General features: G+C 36.2%; 1 long non-coding RNA gene across 2 annotated transcripts; it reads right to left on the bottom strand.

Annotated features, from left to right (window-relative positions):
• Positions 1–338: 338 nt before the first annotated feature.
• On the bottom strand, positions 339–16,499 carry LOC131514569 (uncharacterized). 2 transcript variants are annotated; one of them, XR_009263132.1, is made up of 8 exons: positions 16,190–16,499; positions 10,907–11,021; positions 9,369–9,495; positions 8,009–8,126; positions 5,521–5,591; positions 3,315–3,469; positions 1,068–1,117; positions 339–410 (listed from the first exon to the last, which is right to left on the bottom strand). It is a non-coding gene; the product is annotated as an uncharacterized LOC131514569 (long non-coding RNA). The 2 variants fall into 2 exon arrangements; XR_009263131.1 differs by having other exon boundaries at positions 8,047–8,126; positions 16,190–16,497.
• Between the last annotated feature and the right edge of the window lie 6,544 nt (positions 16,500–23,043).

The raw sequence follows: 23,043 nt of genomic DNA, 5'->3' as shown, positions 1-23,043 counted from the left end.
ACATTTCTACGGCTCCCTAGTGTATAAATCTTCTGTTTCGAGACTTGGGTTAATTTAAAGTAACTAGGGAGTGTCTCAGACCATTTACATATTACCTCAAGCAGTAATATCTTTTTTCATATTGTTCTAGATTTTTAGCTTGAAAGTCATTTTCTTTCCTACAAAAGATGGAATTCAAGGAATGTTTGAATATTCTTCCTTCTTTTATTTGTTATAATTTTCACTAAGCAGTATGTCCAGTTTTTCTTCTCATCTCTACAAGTAACTTTAGAAGTGTATAGATTTTTTTTTTTATTTTAAAATTGGTGTCGTAATGGACTCAAGAACACATGGATGTGAATCTTAATTCTGTTTTGTTTATTGGTTTGAGTGACTTTCTTAGCTTTTAGAAGTTTTCTTCATCTGTAATTCTGAAAAAAAATAAATATAACCATTTAAGGTTTGTTAAGCACTTAAGGAACATACAATGTAAATAGAAAACATTTAGCATAGTGTCTGGCATATAGTATATAAAACACATTGTTAATTTCATTAAGTCACAAATTCATTTTTTTCAGTGTTTTCTTGGAGTCATCATCACAGAGTAATTGAGAGTGACTGTGTCTGAGTTGTGTCTCTGGGAAACACAGACCGTGAACTGGATTTAGGAATGCAGAAGTTTAATTAGGGAGGGAGGGGGTGTGCAGGAAGAGGCTTCAGAATGCAATCCAGATCTGTCTTCTGTGAAAAGAGAAGAAAGTCTTAAACTGATATAGAATTCTGTCACATTCTCATCTGGCCAGAGGAGTTTTGGAGCAAAATTACCCATAGAGCAGACTCACAATAGGTAGAAATGCCAGACTCCAGCATCTCTGCCATGCTCCTCATTGGCTGGGGAAAGCCTGGGAAGAGTGTAACATTGGTTCAAAAATTTAGATATGGTAATGAGGCACTGTCAGCCAACTGTGTTTCTTGCGGCCAAACAGCCAACTTTCTTGGAGGGAAATCTAAGCGATGCCTCTCAAGCTGCCCCATAGGTTTCTGGAACATGCTACCTGTGTTCATTCAAATATGTCCCCTTCACTTACTAAATGGGGGGTTGTAAGGTACTTAACCATTCTGCTCTTGGTTTCTTTATCTGTAAAAAGAAGAAAGTGATGGTAGCTATCATAACATTATTGTGAAGGTTAAATTAAATAACATATAGAGTATTTTAAATAGCATCTGAAGTGCTCAATAAATACTTGCCATTATTACCGTCATATTCTTACATATTTTGCTACTTTGATTTACTCTTGCCTACATACTTCCTTCTTGCATTTTGTGTGCATATTGTTTTTAAAAAACAGGTTTTGGGCACCTGGGGGGCTCAGCTGATTAAGCATGCGACTTCAGCTCAGGTCATGATCTCATGGTTCTGGGGTTCAAGCCCCTCATCAGGCTCTGTGCTGACAGCTCAGAGCCTAGAACCTGCTTCAGAGTCCGTGTCCCCCTCTCTCTGCCCCACCCCTGCTTGTGTTCTGTCTCTCTCTGTCTTTCAAAAATGAATAAACATTTAAAAATAACATTTAAAAAAACCAGGTTTTGCTGTGAACTTAAAATTGCTCTTAAAATCATCATAAAATAACTTTTCAGAGAGTCCCCTGAGTGAATATTCATTGTTTATATGCTTTTCCTTCTCTGATTTCTTCTTGTTCATTGTTATCAGTCCAGGTAATTGCACATATTAATATTTCATTTAATAATCCCATTTGGTATAGGTAAGAAGAGAGTCTACATGAGATTTTCATGTCAAAAGCTTGCAGAGTCGATGTACTAGTTCCACAGTATGAACAAAATAAGTTTCTTTGAGAGAAAATCATAAGCACTATGTGCTATATCCTTCCCAGATAAAAAGGAGCTATTTTATATCCATCAAAGTTGAAATAAGGTTTAGTTTAGTGGACCAGAAAAATATTACCTGTTTTGACACAAATACAATAGAACAATTCCAAAGAAATCCAATTTTGAACAGCATTGCACGCAAGGATTAGAAAGTTTCAGAAGATTTGGATTTTCTGAATGCTTTTTGTTGTTTGAGGTGCTCTCCTAAGATTAACTGAGCATATTATGTAAGGATGAACCAGCTTTATCGTTGTGCTTTTTCAATCTCTTCGAAAATGAAAATTTAATCACAAGCCATCATATTCACAGATTCTCATCCATTCCAAGGATCTAAGGCTTTTTTTTTTAAGTTGTAGTATATTTTATTTCTTAAATCATTATAAAAAATGTCTACGTTGTGAGATTTAAAACTATTCTGAAGGTTTTTTTTATTTTTATTTTTATTTTTTTATGTAGTTGATACTAGTAAAGTGATATGCCATTGTGAGCCCTGGATTGACAAGGCAGCCCCATAAAAAGCTTTGGTTCCCGATTAAATTGTCTTTTAAATAATAACACATAAAATCTCAACAAAGGTCTAAGGTTTTAGATGTATCATCCTCTTAAGAAGATATTCCTTGACAGCTGTCCCAAGGCCACTACTAGTATTCTTACATAATGATATAAACTAAAAACTATAAACCATGGGTGCAGAAAAGAAATTGGATTATTTCGGCTGGCTTAAATGATCATGTCTTTTTTAATGATGTTTTTAAAAATCATGTAATAGTGATAGCATGACATATAGAGAATGTAAGTAATGGATCTGAGTTCTCTTTTCATATTTTAATCACCACTTTTCAAACATTGCCTTAGCAATCATGTATTCACTGTAAATACTTATTGAGTAACTACTTTGTGGCTGGCCTACTTCTAGGTACAGTGATATAGAAGTGAACAATTGACCTAAGATTTATTCCCCAGCTTAAGATTCTCCATTATAATTAAGAATTCTTACATTACCTGCAAGGCTAAATCAATACACAAGTCTTTACATCTATGAGCTTAAGTCATACAAGATCCCCTGAGCTTATTCCCCTGTAAACCCACACTGTTCTACTGCCCTTCTCTTTGTCTTTGAACCTGTCAAACTTTTTCCTGCCTCAGGCCATTTGCACTAGTAGTTATTGTTATCTGGTATGCCCTTCCTTAAGATCCTATGGTTTCTTCTCATTATTCAGATCTCTGTCAAAAGTGCAACTTCATAGGCCTAAATAAAATGGCTCTCAACCCCACTCTCCAATCACTATCCTTTAATACTGTTTTTTTAATCTAAAATAAGAATTATTGGAAGTTATCTTACTTATTTTTAAAAATATGCTGATTTTTACAAATCGTTCATGCCCTTTCTGATATTGTGACTCCATTTGACAGCCATTTCCCAATCTTTTGCCGTTTCTCCGAGAACCTACCATGTGTTGTTCCTGGATGACTTTGCTCTTTGTTCTATTATAGCACTGAGTACTCTCTGTGTTATAGTGCTCTTTGTACTTGACTGCCCCTAGCACTAATATGTGCTTCACGTCCATATATACAGCTCCTGCAGCAATGCAGTAAACTGTGATTTCTGGGGAAAAGAAAAAACTTATTGAGCAAATTAATGAATTAATTTTTACATTTGTACAATATTTACCACTTAATTACTACATGCTGTTTCAACCGTTTCACATAAATAAGGGGAAAAGGGCGTAAACTTAATATCTCTTCTTTATTAAATGTTGCAGTGTTACATTCTTTTATTTTTTTAAGTATTTATTTTTGAAAGAAGGAGAAAATGTGAGTGGGGGAGGGGGATAGAGAGAGAGAAAGAGAAAGAGAGGGAGAGAGGGAGAGAGAGGTGGGAGGTTAGAGACAGAATCCCAGGCAGGCTCCACACTATCAGCACAGAGCCTGAGGCAGGGCTTGAACCCATGAACCATGAAGTTGGATGCTTAACTGACTGAGCCACCCAGGTGCCCCAAAACAGTGTGACATTCTCACCCTAAAATTCTCAGAGTCATGTATTCTTACAAGCCACTTGTGAGTTCTAAAGTATTGAATCTTTTTCTCATTAGAGGTCTATAACATAGAAAGCAAGTACCAAGAACTATGAATGTTTGGGGTACTACCATTTGAAATTTCTGTTCTAGGTCACATAATTCCCTTAAGCTAATTATGGAGAAAATCTCTGATATTTCATAGGAAGGAACTCATTTGCATATATGTATGAGAGGATAGGAGAAGCTTTATGTACTAATATTTTAATTATTCTTTGGATGTTTTATTTCTATAACCATTTTAATATATATCCCTTCTGTAGCAAAGAGCATATTGAATTTCTTCCAACAGTGACAACATCATTGGAATTTCTTCCACCAATGATTATAGTTCTTCAGTATCCTGAAACTCAATTATTTATTAATTTCTCAAGGAGAAGTATGCTTGTTACTTATTAACATCATAATAGGTAATTCCTCCTATTCAGATAGATTTATGGAGTAAATCTTAGATAAGAAAAAACGCAACACTTAATGGCCTGATTATATGCAGAGAACAAAATATATATCTATTTGATTATGCTTATTTTCACAAGAATTCTGTTTCAGGGTACCTGGGTGGCTCAGTTACTTAAACGTCTGACTCCTGATTTCAGCTTGGGTCATGATCTCACAGTTTGTGAGACTGAGCCCTGCATCAGGCTCTGCGCTGACAGCCTGGATCCTGCTTGGGATTCTCTCCCCCCCACCTCTCTCCCTCAAAATAAACATAAAAAAAATAATTCTGTTTCAAAATGGAATTTAAGTCCCCAAATACTCATAAGAAAACAAAATAAAATAGATCACCAATTAATGTAGCTATAATGTGTGCCACTGAGGTAACTTCCTCATATATCACTAGAATCAACCAGAATAAAGACACTCTTGCTAGACTCATACAAAGAGAAATAATTCAGCTTTTATATTCAAATATTATTCTTCCATATGTGGTTAATATACATATCAATGACAGGAACATCAGAAACTTTATTGGATAACTAAACTGGGTCAAGTATTAATTTAAAGGCATTACTTAATTCTCCAATAACCTTAGATCTAGAATCAAGTTTTTAAAAAATATTAAACTAATTCCTCATAAAATGATACCTTTCATTACTTTATTTCAGAATGTTGTTTTATATAACATATAACATATTTCTCTAGAGTTATGTTCTCAAGAGTATAGTAATTTTTATGATCTGGAAAAAGGTATGGGTTGGCATTGCTTTTGCTTTCTATTTTATTGAAGCATTCCAGTCAACTTGAACTGAAATTAATGCGAGAGAGAAATAAGCATAGTTCAATGTAAATTTCCATGCCCCACGGTCTGTGGTGTTCTTTGTAGAAATCTAGGGTGAAATGGCAGTGATTTCCACTCTAAAATTTTTTTCCAACATTCTTTTCAATGCCTTTGATAGTGCGTGCAAAGAGGTATTGCAGTCGCTGGCAGCCACACTTGCCCAAATACTCACGATGATTACACTTTATGTATATTTATATGTTGAGGATTTTACACACTGAGATAGTCAGGAATTCATGTCCACATTCTTCCAGTGCAAAAAAAAAATGTGCAAACCACATGCCAATTGACTATGTGTAATACCTCAACTTGGTCAGCACTGCTTTAAAAGAAAGATGAACTCAGGAGCATACTGGAAAAAGAGAAAGTGTGGCCTAGAAGAAAGGAATAAAAGAGAAAAATGGTAGATGGGCTAGATTTTTATCTTGGAGTCCTACAACAAATTTAGGTTGATTTTCTTATTACCTTCTCCATTTCCCCACACATGTATCATACTCAGTCCATATTGTTTTCCAAATCATTTTATTTTTATTAATCTTTTACAACCAGTACAGTAATTAATTCCAGAAACAGGCTTTTTGGCTTCCTGACTTCACATTAGCAAAGATAGTCCTTTAGGACTGAAAGTAATGATCTCTGGCATGCCATGTGTACAGTTTTAATTTTAAATTAGTAAAATGTTTGGCAGAAATATAAATTTAGGGACAAGTGAGGGTGTACAATGAATGAGATAACAGTTCCATTTTTCCCACACACAAGTGAAACTAGTTGCCATGAGGACAGGTAGGATGTGGCCATGCTTCCCTACCATGGTGAGGGAATTTCTCTCCCACAGTGCATCCTGGGAAGTGATCTTGTTTTATAAACCCTCCAAAGGCTTATGATTATGACAAGAGCCATGTTGGAAAAAAATAAGCAACTGACCATGCTGTAACCATAATGCTTTTCCTATTCCATGTCTATATACTGAAGATGATCCCTCTGTAACACGTGCATTTTCCCCATAGTGAGCTCCACTCAGCTGATGTGTCAACTTATGGTCTAAAATGCAAGTATATCTGTTGGGTAAACTATGGCCCTAATTACAGAAGCATGAGGGATGAAACTGATTTGTGTTAACAGTTATTATGTTCACCCTTCTACAACCCTATGCCCTAGATTTTAATGTAATTTTTAATAAATAAGGACTCCCAAACTTGGACCTTTGCTGTTACTCCCATTAGAACTTTTAACCCATTAACCTTTAACCTTTCCCATTAACCTGTTTTTTTTAGAACATGGACCTTTAAAGTGAGCAATAAAATGGCTTTTTCTAGAATAATTCATGTGCTTTATACTCATGAGAATATGCCATACAAATGTAGGGGATTGAAAGTTCCCCACATTTTTTGGGATGAATACTTGATTCAAAATGAGACTTTCTCATGAGGAATCAAAATGGAGGCTTTATTTCTCTTCCTTTCTGGAGGCCAAGAAGTAATAATTGTATTATATATTTTTCAAGTTTTTATTTAAATTCTAGTTAGTTAACATATAGTGTGATATTGGTTTCAGGAGTAGATTCAGTGATTCATCATTTACATACAACATCCAGTGCTCAACACAACAAGTGCTGTCCTTAGAACTAACTCATCACTCATTAACCCATGCCCTGCTTACCTCCCCTCTATCAACCCTCAGTTTGTTCTCTATAGTTGGGAGGTTTGCTCTCTTATGGTTTGCTTCCCTCTCTCTTTTTCTTTTTCCCTTCCCCTATGTTCATTCATCTGTTTTGTTTCTTAAATTCCACATATAAGTGAAATGATATGGTATTTGCCTTTCTCTGACTGACTTATGGAAATAATAATTTTAAAACATTGTGTTGTATTCAAAACAAAAGAGGATGATAGGTTGATTTAAGTAACTAAACAAACTTAAGGACAGCAACAACAGAACAAGAGCAATCATTGTGCTCTTTTGTGATTAGAACAGAGATTATTTAATATACCTCCTCCCTTCAAAGATCTGCATTTGAAAGTAATCATCAGTTTAGCCAGAATGATATTTTGCTTTTCTACTTGTATTACTGACATTTTAATATTCTCCCCCCCATTTCTCCTTTAGAAACTGTCATCTCAAAAGAATGATTTAAACACTGATGCATTTAGATAATACAATGTACATGATTGAGAAAATTTTAAATACTATAATTTAAGACACTTAAGGCCACAGTTATTTTCATATTAGTTACACCCTCATGCTAGTATAATTCTAATCTAAATTTCTGGCTCGACATGTTTGATTCTGTGGGCATAATCTCAGGTGTCCAAAGCCTTAGGTACTTTTCCATTTCATTTTATTTTTAGCCTTTGTTTGATTTCAATAATGTAATTATTGAAACAATTAGGAAAAAAGCACAGTGAGCAAACTTTCAAAACCTAAAATTCTATGAATCTGTAAAAATCACCATGCCACTGACCAAATTTAGAAGCTATCAAATAAGCTTAAATCAGGTCATTTTGATCTAGACTATTTTTATCCTCAGAGAAATAAAGAGGCAACTTTTCTGCCAATGAGCAGTTTTTAAAATATTTTTAAAGAGATTTTATTTTTAAGTAATCTGTGCATCCAACGTAGAGCTCAAACTCACAACCCCAAGATCAAGAGTTGCATGCTCTACTGACTGAACCAGCCAGGTGCCTCTTTAAAAAAATGAATAAATAAGATTTTATTTTTAATTCATGCCATTAAGTAGTTTAAAAAAATGTAAAAACTCCTTTTTCACAGATTGATTATCCCCTTCCCATCTCACCTGTTGGTCACCTGTCACATTAGTGAGAGCATGCATACCTTCTCTTAGGAACATAGCAAAAGTTACAGCTTTTCTTCCCAGCACAGGTGAAGCAATGAAAGTGAGGAAATTTGGAAGCCTTGTAAAGATCAATGAGAAATAAACGCGAAGTTACTTTGCAAAGTATAAATTACTATTTACATATAAATACGGCCATTCTTTGCCCCATTACTATTATTATTGGTGCCGTTACTGCTGCTACTACTACGACTATAGTTAATAGTTGGATTTTACAAAGGCTGAAAGAATCTCAAAGATCCTATTCATCCATGAGAGGAGGTGAACTGCCATCAGTTGATAATAGGCCTTGTCACAGAGATCCATATCTGAATTGTGGCTCAAGATTCAACATCTATGTTATCTGAGCCAAATTACCTTAATTATCTGTGCCTCAGTTTCCTTCTCTGTAAAGTGGGAATACAAATTGTATCTGACCTTCAATTAAAAAAAATGTATCTGAGTAATTCCACTTCGGGTCATGATGGAGTAAATGGTACTAGACTTTTCTTCTGTGTAAATTACCAGATAAATATGTACAAATAACCTGTATGTCTGTTTCCAGACATTAGGCTATACCCAGAGCCGACTGCCCTTAAAGAGAAGAAAAAACATGCTAAGACCTACAATTGTTTCAGCTTTCTGCCTGGATGTGTATTCCAGACTGGGGAGCAGGGAGAGAGAATTTATATAAGGGTAGCATTTTTGCTCAGTTGAGGAGTTAGCAAGCAGAAATCAGTGAAGCCTAAGCAGCTGGAAGTTTTAGGGTGGAACTGTAAGGGGAGGAAGCAACACAAGAAAAGGCACTAAAATTTACAGAGGGGTTCCGTTGGTCTTTAACTATGGAACTGTCACATGTGATCAGACTCCATGAGGCCATCACAGAATAATCACTGGAACAGGACAACTTCTGGGAGCTATTTGCTGAAAGATCACCAAATGAAATTTTTAAAGGAGCTGAATATATTCGAGGTCTGACCAGCCAGAGCAGAGTATCTTACAGAACATTCAGTAGAGAATCTACTATACAGTTAAAAAAAAAAAAAAAAAAAACCTTTAAGCAATTTAGTCTGTATTGGTTATCTTCACTGAGTCCTTCTTGTTCCCGTTTCATTTTCTAAACTTTGAGGTGAGGATGAGGGTAAATTTTACTAAAAGAGAGGTGGAGATGTGACCCTCTTCTTACAAAAGGAAAAAGGAATAAGAGAGAGATAAAAAAAAAAATAAACATGAGACACATACACATGAATCCAAAGGAAAAGGGACAAATGTCATAAAAATAAGAGTTCTGAATCACTTTAATACTCATGACAAAAACTCTTACCTCTCAATGCCATGACCTAATAATATTCTTCACTATGACCTCCATCAGCGCTGCTTTTTCTTGGGGGTAGAATACAGAGGGCTTCAATTCAGCTAGAGAGGCTGAAGTTTTCCATTAGTATCATGACCTGAACTCCAGTGATAGCAACATGGAAAAGGAAATAAATTGAGAGATGCTGCAGAGGGATAAATACAGGATTTTCAGTGATTAAAATGAGAGAAAACGGTGGCACCATAAATAGGATATGGGCCATGTATATAATAGACAAGGATACAAGAAGTATGCAATGCCTTGAACATATGGAGACAAGTCTAATTTTGTGTATACAGAATTGGGCTGGTGTATCACTGAGGTGAAGCTGTGCAGCTGATAACAGAACAAGGAGACATATTTTATATGAGCTGTTGGAAATAAATATATAGATTTCAAAGTGATCTGTTTGGAGGTGACTATAGACTTTTAGAAAATAATTAAGGAAGAAGTTGACATTAAGGGAAATAAAATAAGTTTAGATAAAATGTGAAATAAATGGAAGATGAGCCAGCCAACATAGATGAAGGGTGAGAACACAGATGAAGTGAGAAGTGAGATTACCAGTGTTCAATGGGTAAATTAGCTTGCTAGGGCTGTATGATATTGCGATTATAGGAAGAAATATATGTTTACTTTTTGACATCCTTCCAGCACAGAGCTCCTAAAACCATTAGGATTTCCTAAGGAATGGAAACAATAAACATGTTTCTGTTGTCAATGAAGTGACTTTTGCAACAAACCTAAGGATGAGGGCTGGTTTCCAGGAGAGCCAACCTGTGATTATAGACTGTTGAAACTTTCAGTTCCATTCCACCCTTAAACAAACATACTGGGAAGAGAGGGGCTGGAGATTGAGTCCAGTCACTAACAGCTGATGATTTAATCAAGCATGCCTATATAATAAAACCTCCATAAGAACCTAAAAGGGTGGGATTTGGAGGGTTTCTGGTGGGTGAACATGAGATCAGAGGAGAGTGGCAAAGCATGGGAGCTCCACATCCTTTTCCCAAGCCTTGCTCTATGCATCTCTTCCATCTGTCTGTTCCTGAGATCTATTGCTTTATAATAATCTGGTGATCTAGTAAGTAAAGTCTTTCTCTAAGTTCTGTGAGCTTGCCTAGCAAATTAACCTGAGGAGAGGGTCTTGGAAATCTCTAATCTGTAGTCAGAAACCCAGATGATAACATGGGCTTACAATTGGCATCTGAGAGGAGCATGGGGGAGGAGGGCAGTCTTGCAGAACTGAGCCCTTACCCTGTGGAATATGATGCTAGCTTTAGGTAGATAGTTGTCAGAACTGAGTTGAATAGGGCACCCAGCTGTTGTCAGAAAATTATTGGTGGTATGGGGAATCAACACACACACACACACACACACACACACACACACACACGCACACACACACACACGTGCACACACACAATAACTGAGTGTAGAACCCTTTTGCTGCCATAACAAAATACCATAGACTGTGCAGCTTAAACAAAAGAAATATATTTTCTTACCATTCCGGAGGCTAATTGTCCAAGATCAGGATGTCAACAAGTTCGAATTCTTATGAGACTGCTCTCCTTGGTTTGCAGGTAGCTGCCATTAACTGTGCCATGCAGGGTTTTTTCTCTGTAAAGAAAGATCCCCAGTGTGTCTCTGTAGGTCATAAGAGCCCTCTATTATAAGATCACCAGTCAGGTTGGATTAGGGTCAACCCTAACAGCCTCATTTTTACTTAATTACCTCTTTAAAGGACCTATCTTCAAAGATAGCTACATTCTGAGGTGCTGGGGGCTAGGACTCAACATATAAACTTTGAGGAAATACAATTAGCCCATAACAATGAGAGAGAAAGAAAAGGATTTCAAGATATCTACAATAAACTGGAAACTGTCTAAAACTAAACTATCTACTGAAAGATATCTATGATAAACTATAGAGTGAGGATAGAGAGATTACAAAATATAAGCTGTGGAATTCATAAACAAAATAGTATGAAAGGGATAGAAGACAGAATGTAAAGGATTAGGATTGAGTGTTTGAATGGGCATTGAAGACAGATATTGCAATTTGAGGGTATAACAAGAATGGAAGGACCATTTTTTCAAGTGCAAAGATCTGTGCACTTTCAGTTGAATGGAAAAAGTTGACGATACATGATGTAATAGATATGGTTGATGGAAAAAAAATTGTGAAGGACGTTGGAAGGAAATAGATTAGAAGGAAAAGGTGTTAGGGGGATTTAATTTGCAAGATTTTTTTTAAGTCATGGAGAGAGAAGTTGAATATGCCCATTGGTTTCAACCTTCATTAAAGTAGGTAGCTAGGCCATCTTGAAAAAATGGAAAGTGTTTGTCCTTCTCTGACTGACTGATTTTACTTAGCAACTTGTGTGATGTATCTAAAATGGTCAAACACAAGGAAGCAGAGAGTAGAATACTGGTCATGAGGGGTTAGGGGAGTAGGAAATGGGAAGTTTCTATTCAAATGGTATAGAGTTGCCATTATATGAGATGATTATATTCTAGAGATCTGCTATCCAACATTGTTCCTATAGTTACAATACTGTATTGTACATTTAAAAATTTAAGAGGGGGGATTTCATGTTAAGTGCTCTCACCACAATAGAAAAAATAAAAGTGATGCAGCTCCAGCTTACTAGTAATGCAAACACATAGGAAATGATGGAGAAAAAAGAAGTTAATGTAATAGTGGCATTGAGTAGGTTTAAGAGGAAGCAACAAATGAGAGGTTGAAGATAGGTAATTGTATTTAAAGATGTGTTTGGTGGAATGCTGGAGAGATAATAGGAATGGAACGTTCTTGTGCTTCAAGAAGAAACAATGCTAACACTAGGTTTCAAGGATTTGTCAAATAAAGAAAAGTAGTTTAATTTCACTGAAGAATGGGTGGGAGATGAGCTAATATCAGGCAGCTGACATTAACAAAAGTAATCTTTTTTTCCCCCTGTCACTCTTAGTGGCCCTGCTCACATAATAAACCACATTAAGAGCTAAGGGGTTATTTTAATTCTGTAACAATGCCTCATCTTTGAATTATCTGGGTGGTTTTCATTATAAACTTTTGTTGCAAATTTTAATAGGCTGAATATACACAGCCTTAGGAAAGCTAATTTGTTTCGAAGGAATTCTTTAATAGCTATTACAAAAACTAAGAAAAAAATAGACCTTAAAAAAAGGATTAAAGTTGATTTATCTATGTCTCAGAAAATGCAAGCTAACTGAAAATACAACATGCCTCAATGCATGGAAATTGTTGTCATAAAAATAAATTATCTCAGTGGATATGCATTCAGAAAGTGGTAAATAATGCTGTTCACTCATAAGAACACATTTTAAACTGGAAAAAATTATAGACATCTCCCATTAAGAAAGATAGCCTCTTATGTTCTTGTAATATAGACACACTAAATGGTATAAAATCACAGCACAGTCAGCAAGTCTGAAAACTCATGAGGTCATGTCTACATAATGATAGTAGTAGGATCCAGGTTCAAAAATTATATCGTGCCCATGTTGCCTGTTCTCATTCCACTACAAGATAATGTAACTAAAATAGATAAGCGGATTTTTTATCTATGGTTTCATAGGATTCAGAAAAAGTTGGTACATAATCACACTCACAAGGAGATAAATTTGGCAGAGTAACATATTCACTTCCATTGCAGTTCAAAGGAATAAAAAGAGTGCATTGACCTCTTATTCTTTCTATTTGATCTGCTCTTCCTGAAAAGCCTCCAACCCCAGTGGACTACTGAAGGAAGGAAAACTAAATTTACCTAATCCAGTAATCTTAGTTTGAGTCGATAATGTCAAACGATCCTTTTTTTTTTGGGGGGGGGGAAGGGAAGGGGGGGAGTAAAAGCTGGGGAGGGGCAGAGAGAGGGGAACATAGGATATGAGGCAGGCTCTGCATTGACAGGTTGACAGCAGCAAGCCCAATGTGGGGCTCAAACTCCAGAACTGCGAGATCATGACCTGAGCCAAAGTCAGACGCTCAATTGACTGAGCCACTCAGGTGGCCCACAAATGACTCTTTAATTCCATTTCTTTGGAATAAAAGGTTTTCTTTCAGATGTCTATCTCTTACCTTTTGAGAGAAGGTGACCATTTATGAATTCTCATGTCAGGCAGAAGAGACTCAGGTTGTAAACCCACATGTGGTATGTAGGAGTGCTGACAATACTGACTCCATCTTGTTCATATCCCAGCAATGACCTCCTTTTGGGCTAAGTGTTCCAGACCCCTTGGAGGTTAATGTATGCCTGACCAGAATGCAGGTAGGCTTGTTCTGATTTTCCCTAAAGTTTAGATAACTAAGAGATAACAGATTCTTTCTCTTTGGCACACAGATGATACCACGTTAGATAACTACCCTTTGACCTTATCATAATGCCCCTTGCTCTATAAAATCTGGGCATTTTTTTCTTCTTCCAGATTTTTATTTAAAGTTAGTTAATATATATTGTAATATCAGTTTCAGGAGTAGAATTTAATGATTCATCACTTGTATATAATACCCAGTGCTCATCGTAACAAGTGCCCTCCTTAATACCCATCACCAATTTAGCCCACCCCCTTCTCCATCAACCCTCAGTTTGTTCTCTATCAATAAGAGCCTCTTATGGCTTGCTTCTTTCTTTTTTTTCCCTTCCCATAAATTCCTAAATTCCACATTTGGGTATTAAGGTACAAACGTTGTGTTGCATAGTTGTGTTTTGCCTGGATTATTGTCCACCCAACTCCCCCATTAGTAAGTTACTCTGAACAAAACTCTGTAAATGGCATGGTGTGGCTTGATTCATTTTTTGGTCCCAGAGTGACTTTGCAGTCTGGAGGATACTTTACTGTCCCTCCTCCACCTTCTAAGAATGCTCCATGCCTCTTCTATGATCTTGGCTGTGGGGAGTATTGAACTGGTCAGCTCTCTGTTCTGGTTAAGTATGACTAATCATATGTTACTCTATTTGTGTTGTTCTGGCAGCCACTTCTTGACTATGGCTACAGATACTTGTCCTATGTCTCAAATTTCCAATCTATTAATAGCTCTGTCATGAAACTGCAAGTTTGACAGGATGCCTACTGTCCCACTTTGCACATCTACTTTTCCTCTCAGGGTGTATCTGTAGGCCCAGAGCCATAGCACAACAAATAAAGGCTTAGAGGAACATATTCATGCACATCTTCAAGCCTATCCACATGCCTCTGGACATCACCATTGGCACATTGGATCCAGAGCATTTTACTAGGGATTTGCAAATGCCATCACAATTTCCATAGAATTATGCCACTTGCCACTACATTTCCAAATTCTAACCTACAAATATGGATGTTTCTCAAAACCCTCACCTTAAAGCTTTGGTACTCAGTGATAAAGAAGAAAGGAGTTTTGACATTGAAACTACCTTATTTACCTTAGGAGAGCAAGACTTATGACCTAATCATCATAAACAGATGGGAGTGTCTTCTCTGCAATATGAAAGAAAATATATGACTAGAGTCTGTTAGGCTTATCTCTTCATATACTAAAAAGATTTAGAAAATCCTATCTCTGGAAAAGCTTAGATATCTAGGTAATTGTATTTCATGAAAATACTATTTCTAGCATTATAAACCGAGTACAGCATTAACTCTTAAGCTCCCTTTTCATTCCTGCTCCATCAACTGTCACTCTCCACATACACACTGAAAAGGATGCCTTACTTCTGATGGACTAGTGAGACCATCACAAACCCATTAAATAAAAAAAAGGTGCCTTAATATATTTCAAAATATCATATTCCTTATATTTAAAAAGGAAACTGTAGAATAATGCTAGAATTTATTTGAATTTGGAATCTATTATCTACCAGTTTCCTCCAGGCTTTCCACTAACTTCCTTTGAAATGAGAGAACCAAGAGAGCAGGGCTTATATTTTATTATTTCCCTATTATCCACACATTCCTCAGGCCAAATCAGAAATGGATTCCCTTATGTAAACATGAGTTATCCTTGAGAACCCATAACTCTGAGATGATCCAGTATCTGATGAAAAAACAAAATTATAATACTCCATTTTTCGATGTGTGGTAGGATTCTATTAATGTCTGCTTATTGATTGTCTACCTGGTTACTGTAAGAAGTATTAGTTTCTTGCTGGCTGTTAGAGGCCTCCATTCCTCACCATATGGGCCATAGGAAAGCTTTAGTGTTCTCCTGACATGGAGATAGCTGCATACCTTTTATGATCTGGTCTTGGAACTGTGAGACTGGCTGTGCTTTTCACTTTCACCATATTCTATTTGTCAGAAGCAAGTTATTAAATCCAGCCCACTTTTAATATGGGGGGAATTAAGCTTTACCTCTTGAAAGGACTGTAAGATAAATCGTAGATGTATTTTAAAATCACAACATCCTCCTACAGAGAACTTCTTTTCTACCATAATAATACATCTGACTTTCCTGGACCCAGAGGTCTGTAACCAGATCAGGCCAATAACTTCCATCCACTGGACAATTATGGTACAGAGTCTATTATCTTTTACTCTCCAACCCAAAAGCTATAGATACACTTACCTGTCATAATCCCCTCACCAACATACTCTCTGCTCTCCAGATCTGTATATTTGTCCACCAGATTCCTGAAATACATTTCTACATAATTTCCTCATCTTACTATATGTTCTTAGTCTTTGCATATAAAAATCATAATATATCTCTGAATTCTAGCTCAAATGCTACCTCATGTTAAAGTTTTCTTTATTAAGAATATCTTGCTCCCCTTCCCATCCTCTTACATTCTTTCAGTTCATCTTTTGATTTAATCATTGCTGAGGCAAGCAGCTTTGTACAGATGTGACCAGACAGCACCTCCCATTAGCTGTACCAGTGATCTTTTTGCTTTCTGTCCCGAGCTTCTCTGTAACAGGACACGTGTGGGAACCATATGGGCACTTATATGCAACCTGGGAGTGTGGGAGAGTTAATGTCCCAGTGGGCGACTATTTATAGAGTAGAAAGAGAATTGCTGTTATTAAGTTCTGACCTCTTTTGTCCTTAGGCAGTTCTGGAACACACCTCCATGGTTCCATAGAAGGTCCAGGGAGAATCAAGCCAAGATGCTGTTAGTAGTGACCTATTGAAGAATATACCCTGGAGTTGTTTTTTTTTCTCCTCCCCTATATCCCTCAGCCTCATCTGCCACTCCTTTTCCCTGCAGCTATTTCTAAAAATAATCTACCTGCCTACTAGCAATATTCTCTGTCTCTGATTCCAGGTCAATAGCTTGAGGAAGACATTCTCCCTAATCATGATTAAAAGCAATCACTTCTTTCTTGTTTATCACAGTAGGTCTTCTATGTTGTCTTTATTATGCCTCCTTGTACTTGGCTGTACAATTTTTTAAAGTGAAAACTGTGCTATTTATCTTCTTGGCCATGATGCCTACCCCAGAGTTTTTCACATCATGGGTTTTCAATCATTTCTTTTTTTTTAATGTTTATTTATTTTTGAAGGAGAGAGAGACAGAGTAAGTGGGGGAGGGGCAGAGAGAGAGAGAGAGAGAGAGAGAGAGAGAGAGACAGACATAGAATCTGAAGCAGGCTCCAGGCTGTGTCAGCACAGAGCCTGATGCAGGGCTTGAGCTCACGAACCTCAGTATCATGACCTGAGTTGAGGTCGGATGATTAACCTATTGAGCCACCCAGATGCCCCTTTCAATCATTTCTTGAATACAAACATAACTTTTAAGCTCCTAAAAAGTAGATGACATAGTGATTACATATGCATGTTGTCTGCAAAACCAGATAAGTAACATCTCTGTGAAATGTGGACTATAACATTTGGTCAATGAGACAAATCAATTTCAACTGGTTTAAATTTTCAAAACAGATGCAAACTCTGCCAATTTGGATTTTGTGAGGCATCTCTTTTAGCAAATTATAGCTATAGATTTATGGGGAACTTTCATCAATTTTAAGGACTGAATAAAGCCCAAGCATCTTGAGAGGATCATCTGAGGCTATGTTGTATGATATCAGGAAAAAGAAAATAACTTACAGAATAGTCAGATTAATATAAGACAAAAAGCATTACATTAACATAAAAAACAGCCCTAACATTTCCCTTTGCCTTTATTTCATAATGTTCTGCAGCATTGAGGGAGACTAGCAAAACATCCTTCTTATCTATTTGGTTGGTAAGTTTCCCAAATCTTCACAAAGTCAACATATTTCATTTTAAAGAGTTACAAAGTATAACTGTTGTCCCCATTCCTACTTGACTTTCTTAAAATTAATTTCCCACACACAACAGCCAAAATATTTTTGAAAATCCCTATCAGATCATGTCATCACCCTGCTTAAAATATGAGATGTTAGGATTAATCTGCCTTCTTACCCTGAATTACATAGCCCTGTATCTTATGACTCTTACCCGCTTCTCCAACTTTTCTTACCACTTTCACTCTTGATTACAGTGCTCAGTACACAGTCCAACACTCAACATTCAAATTTTTTTTTCATGTTGAGGTCTTCACCCTACTTCCCTCTATCTGAAATGTTTTTTTTTTTTAATGTGAGTCCTTATTACCCTTCAGTATCAGTTCAATGTTACCTTCTTAAGATAATTCTCCCCTAATAATCCTATCTAATGAAACCATATGTGAACATTTCTTTCATAGCACCTTTTATAATTCAACATTAAATTATATGTTTGCTTGTTTATTATTATTTTTTTCTTATCTCGCTCTTCCCCCATTAGGTCCATGAAAACAGGGACCTTGTCTTTTGCATGCATTATTATATCTCTAGTGATCTGTCCATAGCAGGTGGTATTCAATAGATCTCTATTGAATAAATGAGTGAGAACATTATATAGCATGGTGGGAAGAGCATAGGGCCTTAGAGTCAGATTGACTGGTTTTGGATATCAACCCCACTGCCCACTAGCTATATACCATGAGCAATTTAGTTGATCTCATTTTGCCTCAGTAAAATAGAAATGATGAAAAGCCAATCTCTACATTATTGTGGAGATTAAATGCCTAGAACACAGTTAAGCATAAAACATACTCAATATTGACATTAGCTTTATCAGGGTGGGAAGCAACATGGTCTTATTTAAAGAGAAGGAAACTGCCTGTATGTCCACCACTCATTTTCAAAATTAGGAACCCTAATATTTAGGGGAAAGGAGACTGGTAGCGGACTTTGTTCCCTTCATGTAGAAAGGGAAAATTTAAAACTTTTCCATTAGCATATCCCTGAAAAAACAGGCCACAAGCATGGGGTGACTTAGCCACAGCTAGGAAAATTGTCTAGGGGGCAGTGATTGTTTTTCATAGAGTACTACACATAATGACATGAAAGATTCTCAGAATGGGCAAAGTGGGTAAATGCTAGAATTTCCTGTGATTAACTTATGAAAAGATTGAATAATTTTCCAAAAGAGGCTTTATACAGATGAAAAACACTATTTTGAACTAGGAGAAATGGATAAGCTAAACTTAAGGTCTATTTTTTGTTCTTTATTCCAGTCTTTTGAAACTAGGGTTAGATAGTAAGATGAAATCAGTAATAGGGAATAAAATTACAAATTCTGTGAATTTGACTTATAGTGTATACCTTTTGAAATTCCAGACACACACATACACACTCATTTAAAATGGTTTTGAATAATATTTTAAAACATACTATGAAAAAAATTTCATCAATTATGCCATGTCTGACGCCAGGGAAAAAGTCCTTGAACTTGAGTGTGCAAAAGAATTGGCATGGTGATGTTATACATTACAGATATTCAGTCTTTAACTCCAAAGAGTCTGATTCAGTAGGGTTGGGCAGGCCTAGAGATATGCATTTAAAAAACTCTTAGATGACCAGTCATGTGGCAGTCTGCATGAGGAATAAACTTAAATAAAGTTTGGTGCCATATATATATATATATATATATATATATATATATATATATAATATAAAATACTTTAGGGAATGCAAACTCTATATAATTAAAAAGGTTAGGGGAAAAAAAGTCTTACACAGAAATGAAGACAAAATTTCATATATTCTTCTACTCTTCCTAATTATTTCATTTCCAAATAGCTTAAATTATACCTGAAGTCAAATACAAGGTGTGCCAACTGCTGACAAGTACCCTTAATTTTATACCCTTAAATGCTGATAATCAAGGGCAAATGCATTCCCATTGGAGTCTCAAGTGGCTTGAGCCAATATGTCATTTAAAAAAGAATTTTCTTCCCACTGTCTGGTTCCATCTATGTATTACATTCAGTGACAGGCAAAACTAATCCATGCTGTTAAAGGTCATGATTGTAGTTGCCATTGGGGGAAGAGGAGTGGTAGGGACTGGGGATAGAGGACTGGGGGAAAATGAGAAGGTTTTGATGGTGCTGGTGATATTCTATTTCATGATCTGGGAGGTAGATATACAAGAGTTTAAACAACAGTGAGCTATATACATAGGACATGTACCTTTTGAAATAACTTTTTGTAAAAAAAAATTAAGTTAAAAAAATAAAATGTTTTTGTTGTTGTTTTCGAATACTTTTAGATTTACAGAAACATTGTAAAGATAGTCCTGAGAATTTCCATATACCTCACACTCAGTTTCCCTTATTATTAACATCTTAAATTTGCCACAGTTTATTCAGATTTTCTGTTCCAGGATTCTAATCCAGGATTCCACACTGCATTTAGACATCATGTCTCCTTAGCTGTGATGGTGTATCATCAATTTTTGATGACCCTGACAGTTTTGAGAATATAGTCAGGTATTTTGCAGACTATCCCTCAATTAGGATTTGTCTGATATTTTTCTCATTATTAGACTGGAGTTATGGGTTTGTGGCATTCTCATCACATCATATCTGGAGTACATACTATCAACATGACTTAACACCATTGATGTTAACGTTCATCACCTGTCTAAGGTAGTTATTGTCAGATCTCTTCACTGTAAAGTTACTGTTTTTTCTTCTTCCTTTCTGCACTTTGCTCTATGGATGGAAATCACTTATGCAGCCCACACTCAATGTGTAGGAAGTTATGCTCTACCTACTTGAGGTTAGGATACCTACATAAATTATTTGGAATTCTTCAACACAGGAGAATTTTTCTGTTTCCTCCTCTTTATTTGTTTATTCTTGTAGTTATATTAATATGATCTAATAAATATTTATATTTTACTTTGGATTGAACTAATACTGCTTCATTATTTGTTCAAATTTTACCAGCCTTGGTCACTGGGAACCATTTTAATTCCTGAGTTCCTGAGTCCTTTTGATGTATGCACACACAGTGCCTTTTTGTTTTGTTTTTGTTGTATTTGTTCGTTTTGGCAAACATTCCCTTCCTTTCAGGCACTACAAAATGCTCCAGGCTCCTCCTACACATTTCCTACTTCAGGCCTAGAATCAGCCATTTCTTCAAGGAGCAACTGGCTCTTTTTATTTTTTTATTTTTATTTTATTTTATTTTTTTTAATTTTTTTTTTTCAACATTTATTTTTGGGACAGAGAGAGACAGAGCATGAACGGGGGAAGGGGCAGAGAGAGAGGGAGACACAGAATCGGAAACAGGCTCCAGGCTCTGAGCCGTCAGCCCAGAGCCTGACGCGGGGCTCGAACTCACGGACCGCGAGATGGTGACCTGGCTGAAGTCGGACACTTAACCGACTGCGCCACCCAGGCGCCCCACTGGCTCTTTTTATTGGAGAATGATAAAACCAAGATCTGAGTACTGAGTGTGATCACTGCCACTAGAATGTTGTTGATTCTATGCCCTCTCAGCTGACAGATCAAGAAAATATGTGTGTATATACTAGCTCATGTATGTTTAAATATCTATACATATCTCTATATGTCATCACCTGCTTCTATATTAAGCTGAATATAAATTTACACAAACTCTACTCCATCACCCCATGAATCCTTCTAGTTCTTCTTCTCTGTAGCCCCCCACTCCAACAACAAGAAACCTGGCATGCAACCCATTAATTTAATTGTTCAGTTGCAGTAGACATGTAAAACATTAGCAAAATTGTCAACCAGTTATTCTGTGCAAAACAGTTTTATCAACCAGGGTATAGTACTTACAAGCAGTTTCTTCTGCGTTTAGTCTTACAGACTCCACACATCTTCCAAATTACTTCAGTCAGCACCTTTCACTCCCTCCCCTTTAGTGAAGTTGTTTCACATTCATTTACTCTTGTATTCTGTCCTGTGGTATATTTTTAAATATTTGAATTGGCTTTTTAAAAGTTTACATACCTAAAGGTTCATTCTTTGTGCTGGAAAGTTCTATGGGTTCTGACAAATACATAGTTGCATATAACCATCATTACAGTATCATACTGAACAGTTTTGCCTGCTCCTAACATTCCCATTCCCTCTAAGCCATCCTTCCCCCACAACCACTGAACTCCTGGAAGCCACTGATCTGCTAGTAGTCCTGACGGTTTTGCCCTTTCTAGAATGTTATATAATTGAAAGTATATGTATGTAGCCTTTCAGACTGGCTTCTTTTCTTTAGTAATATGCATTTTAGATCCATCCCTGTGTTTGTGTGGCTTGATACTTTGTTTCTTTTTATTGAGTAGTATTCTGTTGTATGGATGTAAATGAGCTCGTTTATCAACTTACCTATTAGAGGACATCTTGGTTGCTTCCAGCCTTTGGTGATTATGAATGAAGCTGCTATAAAAAACTTGTGTGTGGGTTTTGCGTGGATGTATGTTTTTAAATTATTTGGGCAAATATCTAAGAGTTGTATTGCCGAATCCCAAGTGAAGATTAAGTTTGGCTTTGAAAGAAACTGCCAGTGTCTTCCAAAGTAGATGTACCACTTTGCATTCCTTCCAGAAATGAATGAGTTTCTGTTGCTTTATATCCTCACCAACATTTGGAAATGTCAGTTGTTTGGATTTTAGCCATTCTAATATGTGTATAGCAGTATCTCCTTATGGTTTTAATTTGTATGTCCCTAATGACCTGTGATATTGAGTATCTTTTCAAGTGCTTATTTGTTATCATTATATCTTCTTTGATGAGGTATTTATTCAGTTCTTGTGCTCATTATTTACTGATTTAATTTATTTTTGTGCTTGAAGAGTTCTTCGTATATTTTTGGTAGGTTCTTTATCCTATATATGTTTTGCATATATTTTCTCCTAGTCTGTAACTTGTCTTTCATTCTCTTAATAGTATGCTTTGCAAAAGTTTTTAATTGCATTAAAGACTAACTTACCACGTTTTTGTCTTTTATAGATCACGCTTTAAGTGTTACATCAAAAACTGATCACCAAATTTAAGGTCACCTAGGTTTTCTCATATATTCTGGCAGTTTTAAATTGTTTCATTTTACATTTGGTATATGCATTTTATATGTAAGACATACATCAGTGAAGAACTCTTTTTGTTTTTGTTATTATTTTTGTCAAGATGAATCTTCTATTCCAAGATATTTTTGCCAAGTGTTCACCCACTGGCCTGAGCTCGATTAAAGAAAAGTTGTCTCCTGAAGTGGCCTGGCCTCAGTTAGATAGGCCAACACTTTGGTAACCACTCCCCCACATGCCATAGCTCTAGTGGCTACCAAGATCAAGCTCTACCTTGGTGCTATGGTATGTAGTGTTC

Source organism: Neofelis nebulosa, chromosome 6 (assembly GCF_028018385.1).
Source record: "Neofelis nebulosa isolate mNeoNeb1 chromosome 6, mNeoNeb1.pri, whole genome shotgun sequence".
NCBI lineage: Eukaryota > Metazoa > Chordata > Mammalia > Carnivora > Felidae > Neofelis > Neofelis nebulosa.
Note: the sequence above shows the minus strand (reverse complement) of the source record. Positions and strands in the feature narration are given on the sequence as shown.